A 10,553-nucleotide genomic window follows, 5' to 3' on the forward strand; every position below is an offset into this window, starting at 1 on the left:
AGCCTCCCAAGTAGGTGGGATTACAGGCACGTGCCACCACGCTCAGCTAATTTTTGCATTTTTAGTAGAGATGGAGCTTCACCATGTTGGCCAGATTGGTCTCGACCTCCTGACCTCAAGTAATCCACCCGCCTCCACCTCCCAAAGTGCTGGCATTATAGGCGTGAGTCACTGTGCCTGGCCGAGAACAGATTTTGCCTGAGACCTTGGACAGAAGAGGATGGGCCATGGATACTAGAGCTCTGGGCCAGAACATCCTTGCGTGGTGGTGACAGTTGGGGGAAAGGCCACATGGCTCCCTGTGTAAAAGGCATAGCGGCCAGTGGTCATGAGGAGGCCCTGCTCTTAGTTCAGCACTGGGCCGGGCGCTCAGTGCTGTGCTCCAGCTCCCCAGCAGCTCAGTCCTTCCAAAATGCCCTGGAGTTACAGAACAGGAAGGCCCGCTTTCCTTTAGGAATCTGGGAAATTGGAGGGCTGGGGTCATGTTCTCTTTAACATGTGAGGCATCCTAGGCAGCAGTGAAGAAAAACATGTTACTACCCGTATTTTGGGAGACCAGACCTCCAGTGTTTGAGTAGGACTCATTGCTCAGATCTAAGGGGAGAGAACATCTCCCACTTTGAAGAAAACCTTTTCCTCAATTCAGGAGGAGGAGAAACTGATCAGGTTCCAAATGGCCTCAGTTCTTTAACTGCAAACAGGCCGGGCTCCCTGCCAGGTCATGGGATAACAATCCAAGGAGAGGAAGAGACGCAGTGTGCCTCTGTGTGTACACACACATGCTTATGGGGGAAAGGCTCAGGGGATGGAGGTGATGTATGCTTCAGCTAGATTTTCCTCTGCTTAGTACCAAACTTCTTGGGATCAGCAATTGTTAAGAACGTGCCTTTCCCTCCTGGGAGTTTAGGCCAGGGATGGAGGGATTGAGCTCTGTGGCTTTGTTCTCTGTTAGGTGGTACCTTTTTCTGTGACACTGAGGGAGACTTGCCATCAGAAGGGGGTCTTGGGTCAGAAGACAGCACTTACACATCAGGATGGATCTGGAATGGTCTTGTTTGTGCATTTGGTTTCCTGGCTGGAATGAAATGTCAGTTTCGTGAGGACAGGGACCTGTTCTCTCCCGCGCAACTTTCTCTCTGATGACGTACAGTGCCTGGCATGTTGTAAAGGCTTAGTCAGAATTGATTGAATGAGTGAATGCATACTTTTTTGGAGGGCTGCATATTGTTCTCTGAAACCTCCTGCTTCATCTTCTGTTGCTTCCATGTGAGCCTCTCACCTGGTTGTTGTCAGCCGGGTGCTGCCCTTCCTACAGTTCTGAGTTCCTGTTACTGCAGGCTCCCTGCCCGCCCACTGCTGCCTGAAACTTCTCTTCTGGGCTCCTGTGCTGTGACATACTAGTTGTATTTGTTTGCCCCTCCTAAGACCATCCCTTCAGTTTCATTCCTGCCTCAGTTTCTCCTCCTCACATTTCTGCTGTTCCACCTCTGCTCCTGTGCTCTTCTCAGGAAAGCGGGTGAGTGGTGATGACTGGACTAAGCTCTCCAGGGCCTGGGCAGCCTAGGCACCCATGGTTCTGGTGGGGAGGGTGCACGCTGGTGGCCGGAGCTGGGCTGGTGGGCAGCAGCCCCTCCCCACCTTGCCCAGGCCAAGCTCTTTCTCATGGCTTTGGCTGTTATCTCCATGCTGATCACCCCCAAATCATTGTGTCTGCATTTCTCTGTTGGGGTTTCTGACCTTCCAAAAGGTCAGAATCCCTTCTGGTATTACATCCCTAATGCAGGCCAGTTCACATGCATTCTCAATATTTAATCCTCCCAATGAACATACAAAGTCAAATAATTATTCTTGTTTTACAGAGTCTCAGACAAGGTTAGTTCCTCTAGGTAACCAGATTAATTAGCATTAGGATGTTGAGATCAGGTTTTGAACCGGCTCCACTGGCCCCTGACCCTGAATGGAGTCAGCTTGACCACACTTGCAGATGAAGACAGTTGGCTCTGATTCTCCTACTCACCCCAGTGTACTCGCACAGCAGGTGCTGGCGCCCTTCCTAGGGCCAGGCCAAGCGTCTCCTCCGTAAGCCTTCACTTAGCTCTCCTGAACAGCTCGGCTGCCCCGTCCCTTTCTCTCACAGCAGTGCCTTTGCGCACACTATGTGTTCGTTGTATGTTGAATGTGCCAGTCTTGCCTCGTCACCAGAGAGTCTTTTCTTAAAGGCAGAGGCCATGTTTTATGTGATCCTCCATCCTTCAAGTGTGTGTTGCAGGCACACTGCTCAGTAAACACTTGATGGCTCTGATTAGGTGACATCTAATCACAGTCCTTTGCATGTATATTGTGGTGTACAGTTTATAAAACTGAAGGGACGATTTGAAGTTTCCTGTAAAACAGATCCCTTAATTGTCAGCCCTCTGTGCTGAGAGGGAGAAATCTGTTTCATAGACGGACTAACAGATCCAGAGAGGTGGAGTGAATTCCCTAAGGTCATATGACGGGTGATAGCAAAGCCAGAATTTGAACCCAAGGTTTAACTCTAAATGCCGTTCCTTTCCCACAGAATTGCAGTGGCCTGCGGTCCAGACTTAGCCAGGTGGCCCCTGCCAGGCCTTCCTTCTCACTTGGTCATGTAGTTCCTTATTTGTCCTTTTTCTTTCATTAGAATTTGTGTCTTTTGTTTGTTTTGAGACAGGGTCTCACTCTATCACCCAGACTGGAGTGCAGTGGCGCAATCACAGCTCACTGCAGCCTTGACCTCCCAGGCTCAGGTGATTCTCCCACCTCAGCCTCCTGAGTAGCTGGGACTACAGGAGCGTGCCACCATGCACAGCTTATTTTTGTATTTTTCGTAGAGATGGAGTTTCGCCGCATTGTCCAGGCTGGTCTCAAACTCCTGGGCTCAAGTGATCACCTCCCAAAGTGCTGGGATTACAGATGTGAGCCACTGCGCCTAGCCTTAGAATGCCTGTCTCTTGAGGGCAGGGACCATGGCTGCTTTTTCTTTTGTCCTTCCAAAGTTCCAGCTCTGGGGCCATGAACCAGAAATCATTCCCTCAAGGATGTTGACACAATGAGTCACCTGAGTGGCATAGGGTGCACGAGGGGTGGGGCAGGAGGTAAGGAATTGGTGTGGGACATTAGGGGTGAGAGATAGGCCAGAAAGCCCCACGCTCTATGTAATAGCTTCTATCAAATGAAGATGGTGTTTGTCCTGTCTACTAGGCGAGGTTACTCTGAGTAGTAAGTGAGAGTGTCTACTAAAGCGCCTTCTAAACTGCAGAGCACTAGTAATATTGTTGTTAAATATAATTATAGTCTGTAGCTGGGCATGGTGGTGAGCACCTGTAATCCCAGCTACCCGGGAGGCTGAGGCAGGAGAATTGGTTGAGCCCAGGAGGCAGAGGTTGCAGTGAGCCGAGATCGCACCACTGCACTCCAGCCTGGGTGACAAAGTGACACTCTGTCTCAAAATAAATAAATAAAAATTAAAATTGAGATGGAGTCTTGCTCTGTCACCCAGCTGGAGTGCAGTGGTGAGATCTCGGCTCACTGCAACCTCTGCCACCCGGATTCAAGCAATTCCCCTGCCTCAGCCTCCCAAGTGGCTGGGACTGCAGGCATGCACCACCACGCCCAGCTAATTTTTTGCATTTTTTAGTAGAGATGGGGTTTCACCATGTTGGCCAGGATGTTCTTGATCTCCTGACCTTGTGATCCGCCAACCTCGGCCTCCCAAAGTGCTGGGATTACAGGTGTGAGCCACTGCACCCAACCTAAAAAATATTTTAAAAAATAGGCCGGGTGCGGTGGCTTACGCCTGTAATCCCAGCACTTTGGGAGGCTGAGACGGGTGGATCACGAGGTCAGGAGTTCCAGACCAGCCTGACCAACATGGTGAAATGCCATCTCTACTAAAAATACAAAAATTATCCGGGTGTGGTGGCGGGCGCTGGTAATCCCAGCCACTCGGAAGGCTGAGGCATGAGAATGGCTTGAATCCAGGAGGTGGAGGTTGCAGTGAGCCAAGATCGTCCTGTTGCGCTCCAGCCTGGGCAACAAGAGAGAAACTGTCTCAAAAATAATAATAACAATTATAGTCTGTAGGGACTAGGTCAACAGCACAGACAGATGATATAGTACTGGCCTCATGAGTACTGAGGAGGCAGTCAGGATGGTGCCTCACCCAGGGCCCGGCACTCCAGCTATGATGAATTATTCTTGTTTTCATAATTATTCCAAGACACGACCTCTTCCCTCAGATGGGGGAAAGGAGTTGGTGGTGCTGAGAATGCACCCCTTCTGGGTTGGGACTGAGAAGATGGGAAAGGCAGTCTGTCCCTAGGGCTTTCATAGATCCACTCACCACCCCAGGTCCCCAGACCCTGTGTACCTCCTTCCTCCTTGGGGGGTTTTCAGCAGTCTAATCTCTCAGCCTTGAGGAGAAGCTGTTATATTTGGTTGAACGCTCCCCTGCTAATGCAGAGCAGAAAAGTAAGTCCTGGCGAGTCAGCAGCTGCTCAGCAGGTGGACAGGCTGCGGTGGTGTAGCGGCCAGGCTCCTGCCAGCCTGGCCTACCGCAGCTGTTGCGCTCCCCTCCAGTTCCATCCCTGGGGTGTGCATTTCAGAGTAAAGGCGAACTGGGAGCTCTCGCTGTTTCTGCAGAACTCCAACACAACAAAACAAAATGTCCACTCAGCTGGGGGTTGGCTGGGGAGCTGTGATTACACAGTTAGCCGGGGGAAGGGCTGTGGTCAGTCAGAGGTTGGGGAAGACATGGGTGTGACTGTGATACAGCTGGAGGAGGAGGAAGAGGGTGTGATGACAATGGCCAGGGCAGGAGTGATGGTAGAGGGAGGAGAGATTGGTAACTTTTTTTTTTTTGCACCTGGGCTCAAGGGATTCTCCTGCCTTAGCCTCTTAAGTGGCTGGACCAGAGGCCCAGGCTCTTTTTATATTTTAAGTCACCAAACACAAAGGGGGAAAAACAGAAACAAAAGTTTGAGCATATCTTCAAGTCACCTTCTGTTTTTTTCTAAGTGACCTCTTTTTTTTTTTTTTTTTAAAGAAAGAAAGAGAAAGGGGGAGAGAGAACAGGAGTCTTGCTCTATTGCCCAGGCTGGAATGCAATCTAAAAGTAGGTATTAAAAACCTCTTTTATGCCGATAATTATACTTAACAGCAGAGACAGGAAGGAATAAGGGAAGAAAATAACAAACAGCCAACCAATATTTCTTTTAAATCTGTGAAATGCTATGCAAATGCTGAAGATTGATTTATTTCTGTTTATGTGGTCACTTTCAAAATGGGTGTAATGTGATACTGAAAAAAATGTATGTTCTGTGGACCTGGGGTGATGAATTCTATAAATATTCACTGAGTTTACTTGTTCCAGGTCTGAGTTCAAATAAAAAATGTCCCTGTTAATTTTCTATCTTGTTGATCCGTCGAATATTAACAATGTGGTGTCAAAGTCTCCCGCTATTATTGTGCGGGAGTCCAAGTCTCTTTATAAGTCATTAGGAACTTATGTATCTGGGTGTTCCTATATTGGGTGCATATATATTTATGATCATTGACTCCTGTTGTTGCATTGATCCTTTTACCATTATGTAATGTCCTTCTTTGTTTCTGTTAGTCTTTGTTACTATTAAAATCTATTTTGTCAGGGACGAAAGTTACAACTCCGTTTTTTTGTTTTTTTTGTTTTTCTCTCCATTTGATTGGTGAGTCTTCGTCTAACCTTTTGTTTTGAGTCTTTGTGTGTCCTTGCTTATGAGATGGATCTGGATACAGCGTGCCGATGGGTTTTGACTTTTTATTCAATTTGTGTGTCTGTGTCTTTGATTGGGGCGTTTAATCCATTTAAATTTAGGATTAGTATTGATATTTGTGAGTTTAATATTGTCATTTAATGCTAGCTGGCTATTTTGCCCATTAGTTGATATAGATTCTTCATTATGAAGATACTCTTTACCTTTTGGTAAGTTTTTGGGATGACTGATACTGGTGGTTCATTTCTGTGTGTAGTGCTTCTTTCAGAAGCTCTTGTAAAGCAGGCCTGGTGGTGATGAAATCTGAGTGCTTGCTTGTTCCTGAAAAATTTTATTTTTCCTTCATTTATAAAGCTTAGTTTGGCTGGATATGAGATTCTGGGTTGAAAATTCTTTTCTTTGAGGATATTGAATATTGACCCCCACTCTCTTCTAGTTTGTAGGGTTTCTGCTGAGAGATCTGCTGTGAGTCTGATAGGCTTCCCTTTATGGGTAACCTGACTTTTCTCTCTGGCTGCCCTTAGAATTTTCTCCTTTATTTCAGCCCTGGTGAATCTAACGATTATGTGTCTTGGGGTTGCTCTTCTTGAGGAATATCTTTGTGGTGTTCTCTGTGTTACCTGGAGTTGAGTATTATCCTCTCTTACTAGGTTAGGAAAGTTTTCCTGAATAATGTCCTGAAGAATATTTTCCAGCTTGGATTCATTCTCTTCATGACATTCAGGTACACTATCAAACGTAAATTAGGTCTTTTCACAAAGTCCCATATTTCTTGGAGACTTTGCTCATTCCTTTTTACTTTTTCTTCTCTAATCTTACCTTCTTGTTTCATTTCATTAAGTTGGTCTTCGACCTCTGACATGCTTTCTTCTGCTTGATCAATTCGAGTGTTAAAACCCGTGCATACTTTGCGGAGTTCTCGTATTGTGTTCTTCAGTTCCATTAATTCACTTATATTCCTCTCTAAATTGTCTATTCTCTTTAGGATTTCGTCAAACCTTTTTTCAAGGTGCTTAGTTTCTTTACATTGGGCTAGAACATGTTCTTTTAACTCACAGAAGTTTCTTATCATCCACCTTCTGAAGCCTAAATCTGTTAATGGAACATACTCGTTCTCCATCAGGCCTTGTTCCCTTGTTGATGAGGAACTGTGATCCCCTGTAGAGGGAGAGGCATTCTGATTTTGGGTTTTCTCAGCCTTTTTATGCTGGTTTCTTCCCTGTCATTGTAAATTTATCCACCTGTCGTCTTTGCAATTACCAACTTTCAAATTAGGTCTCTGAGTGGACGTCCAACTTGTTGATTCCCAGTGCCGAAATCTGAGCAACCCACTGCGCCGGCCAAAACAGCGGCGTTAAGATTCTTGGTGCTTTTCTGCCCGGGAATCTCCAGTCTGGCTTCCCTCTTGAATCCCCTTTTCAATCAGCTAAATGGACGACTCTGCCTTCCCGGAGCTCCAAACGTCGACCAAAAGGGGACCCAGTCCCGTTTACTCTGCACCAAGAACCATGGGCACCGGCAAAACCACCACGCCGGCCACAAGAGTTGCCCTGGTGACCTGTGGGGCTCCTCCACTGGGAATCTCCGGATCCGTGAACAACAAAAATTCGTCTGAAAGTGTACTGTCCTCTCGTTCTCTGCGCCTTCACTGGGAGCTACAATCCTGAGCCGCCATCTTGGATCTTGAGATTGGTTAATCACTAGCATGATCAGTCTACAAAGGACTCCCAGGTGGCAGGGCAGGACCTGAGGCACAGCTCCACCTGACAGGTAGACAGGGGTCTACGTGGTTTTGAGCTCTGAGACCACAGGCAAGCTGTTCATCTGGGTGTCTGTTTCCATGTTTGCAGTAGTATTCCCCTTACAAGTCCTCTGATGATTGAGATAATATAAATCACTCAGTGCAGTGGTGGGCACTCAGTAGTAGCTCACACAAGCCATCAGCTATTCCGACACTGGCCATGTGGCCATGACAATAAAATCATTAATAGTCAATGCCCAGAACTCTGTCTCCGGGAGGCCTCTGAGCCAGTGTTTGTGCTCAGACTCCAAAGCATAGGATGAAACGTCAGACCATGAGGCTACAAAGCTGTGTTCTCCTAGGAGTCACGAATAGGGAGAGAAAGCAGCAGCAACCACAGTTAAGGTCATGTCCCACCTGGGTTGCTGTTTGCTTTCCTCTTCCAGGAACTGAAGCTGTTTGCCATCGGATTTCTTTACTATCTCCCTGGCTCATGGACTGGGTACTTCAGTAATCAGTTTGCCCAGGGAACCAAGCTTTCATACTGACCTAGGTTCCACAGTGCCTTCCTCCATGGTCTGTCATCTAGCAGAATAGCAGTCAAGACTACCCAGTAATGGTTGAGGGTTGCACGGTATTTCTGATAAACTGAGTTAATCAGCCAAGAAAAGTCAGACACCTGACAAGGGAAGTTGAGGCACCCAGGGACAAGCGACAGTGGAAAGCCATTACTACCACTAGGCTTGAAGGGGTCAGAAGAAGAAATAGCATTTCCTGCAAACACTAGTGAGGGCTGAACAGTAGACACTGGGATGCCAGCAAGGACTGTCATAGCTATAAGACACAGCCTGGTCAGGACTGTGGCATCAAAGCTGGTAGAGAGTGAGGAAGACACACCCCATGTCCCTCCTCCACCTCCTACCTACCCTTGTTTCTCCTGCCTGTGCCTCTCATTGGCTGGACCCACTGGAAACCAGCCAGCAAGGGAGCCCAGGGGCCTCCACCCATGAGGCTCAGAGAAGGGCCTGCAGGGAGGCGAGCTGGAGCCCCCCGCCAGGCAGCCTCTCACCAAAAGGCGAAGCCCTGGAGGAGACATCCACTCAGCAGGTGTGGAAAGCAGGGGCAATGAGAGCCCTGGCATCCTAAGATCAGAGCGGCTCCTGCCAAATCAAAACTAGTTACTATTTCAAAATCTGATCATAAAGGGCAGTTAGGAAAGATAATGAAATAAAGGGCATCCAGATTGGAAAGGAAGAAGTAAAAGTATTTTTATTTTCAGCTGACATGATCTCGTATAATAGAAAAACCTAGCGAATCCATTAAAAATCTGTTTGAATTAAATGAGTTCAGCAAGGTTGCACGACGTAAGATCAGCATGCCAAAATCAATTGTAGTTCAGCAGCAGTGGGCAAATTAAAAATGATGAGAACAATTCCATTTAAAATAGCATCAACATAAAATATTTTGGAATAAATTTAATAAAAGTACAAGACTTATATTCTGGAAACTATAAAACATTGTTGAAAACAATTAAAGAAGACCCAAATAAATAGAAAGATACCCCGTGATCATGGATCAGAGACTTACTAGTGTTAAGATGGCAGTACTCCCTGAAGTGATCTGCAGTCCCTATCACAATCCAAGATGCCTTCTTTAGCAGAAATTGACAAGATGATCCTAAAATTCACAGGGAAATGCAGGGGAAGCAGAGCAGCCAAAAAAATCTTGAAAAAGAACAACAACAATGGAGGATTCGTACTTCCTGGTTTCAGAATGTAACTGCAGTGTGGTACTGATGGAAGGAGAGACACAGAGATCAATGGAATAGAACTGGGAGCCCAGAAGCAAACCCTCACATTAACAGTTAATTGATTTTCAATAAGAGTTCCAAGACAATTTAATGGGGAAAGAATAGTCTTTTCAACAAGTAGTGCTAAAATAGTTGCATATCCGGATGCACACGAATAAATTGGACCTAACCTCACACCACATATAAAAATTAATTCAAAATGGTCCAAAAACCTAAATGTAAGAAGAGCTATGAGAAGAAAAATAAGTGTAATTCTTTGTGATTTGGGGTCAGGCAATGGTTTTTAGATACGATGCCAAGGCACAAGCAGTAAAAGAAAATGAACGGTACATCATCAGAAGCAACTTCTGTACCTCAAAGGACACTACCAAGGAAGGGAAAAGACAACCCACCAAGTGTCAGAACATTTTGGAAATCATCCATGTAACAAGGAACTTATCTAAAATATATCAAGAACTCTTGGCTGGGTGCAGTGGCTTACATGGGAGGCCAAAGTGGGAGGATAGCTTGAGGCTGGGAGTTCAAGACTAGCCTGGGCAACATAACAAGACCCCATCTCTGCAAAAAGTAAAAAAGAAAAAATTAGCCCAGCTACTTGGAGGCTAAAGCAGGAGGATGACTTCAGGAGCCCAGGAGTTTGAGGCTGCAGTGAACTATGGTTATGCCATTGTACTCCAGTCTGGGTGACAGAGTGAGACCATCTATAAAATCAGTAATATTATGGAACCACCATCGTATGTGCCTTTCGCCATTGACTGCAATATCATTGTGTGGCATTAACTGTAGTCATATGATGTGATATTATTTAGCCATAAAAAGAGGTGAAATACTGACACACGCTGCAACATGGATGAGCCTTGAGTGCAATATACTAAGTGAAAGAAGCCAGACACAAAACCCAGATAATTTATGACTCTGTTGATATGAAATATCCAGAATTGGCCAGGTGCGGTGGTTCATGCCTGTAATCCCACCACTTTGGGAGGCTGAGGCAGGAAGATTATCTGAGGTCAGGAGGAATTCAAGACCAGCCTGACCAACGTGGTGAAACCTCGTCTCTACTAAAAATATAAAATTAGCTGAGCGTGGTGGTATATGCCTGTAATCCTAGCTATTATCGGGAGGCTAAGGCGGGAGAATCACTTGAACCCAGATGGTGGAGGTTGCGGTGAGCCAAGATCTCGCCATTACACTCCAGCCTGGGCAAGAAGAGCAAAATTCCGTCTCAAAA

At 46.3% G+C, this 10,553-nt stretch overlaps 1 protein-coding gene across 2 annotated transcripts in view; it reads left to right on the forward strand.

The window, feature by feature from the left end:
• PC (pyruvate carboxylase) overlaps positions 1 to 10,553 on the forward strand; it is a 111,263-nt gene that overhangs the window by 51,019 nt on the left and 49,691 nt on the right. The window lies entirely within an intron of this gene.

The sequence above is a fragment of the Cebus imitator genome, unplaced genomic scaffold (genome assembly GCF_001604975.1).
Source record: "Cebus imitator isolate Cc_AM_T3 unplaced genomic scaffold, Cebus_imitator-1.0 Scaffold102, whole genome shotgun sequence".
Lineage (NCBI taxonomy): Eukaryota > Metazoa > Chordata > Mammalia > Primates > Cebidae > Cebus > Cebus imitator.